A 701-nucleotide genomic window follows, 5' to 3' on the forward strand; every position below is an offset into this window, starting at 1 on the left:
AATCGGATGATCCATACCGAGATATCTCGATCGTAAGGACTCTAGTCGTGGATAACGGCTAGTCTTAGGCGAAAGTCAGGGGTCGGGTCATGCCTTGATAACGCAATTCCAAGTTAGGGTTCAAGTTGCGGTCGGGCAATCTTCAAGACTTCTCGAGTTATGCTGTTAACAGACACAAAGACACACAGACTCACAAGCCCAATAGATAACCTTAGCCATTCTGGCAAAGGTAATAGCGCGATTCCAAGTTAAAGTTCAAGTTGTGACCGGGCAAACTTAACATCATTCGAAAGGTCCCTTTGCGCGCTATTGGAAGATGAAAACCGCTTGCCAATCGGATGCTTCCTTGCCGAGATAACCCTATCGTATTGACTCGTGACGTGGAGTCGTGGCATAACGGCTAGTCTTAGTCGTTAACCATTTATAGTTAAATATTCATAATTTGATGACGTCATGGGTCAAAATCTAAGATGGCGGACAATGTCGTTATTTACGGTAAATATATGTTTTTTTACTCAAATTCCGTCAAAATCTTTTATTCTTTCACAAAACACAGTCACTTGAACCTCTTCAGTCCACTTATTTTGGGTTTCGGGGTTATATGTAGAAAAATGTATTTTAGAAATTTGAGCTTGTCGATCCAAGATGGCGGACAAATAACGTCATTTTCTGAAGTCATTTAGGTGTCAGTGTCGTCGTCA

Source organism: Branchiostoma floridae, chromosome 4, assembly GCF_000003815.2.
Source record: "Branchiostoma floridae strain S238N-H82 chromosome 4, Bfl_VNyyK, whole genome shotgun sequence".
In the NCBI taxonomy this organism is placed as follows: Eukaryota; Metazoa; Chordata; class Leptocardii; order Amphioxiformes; family Branchiostomatidae; genus Branchiostoma; species Branchiostoma floridae.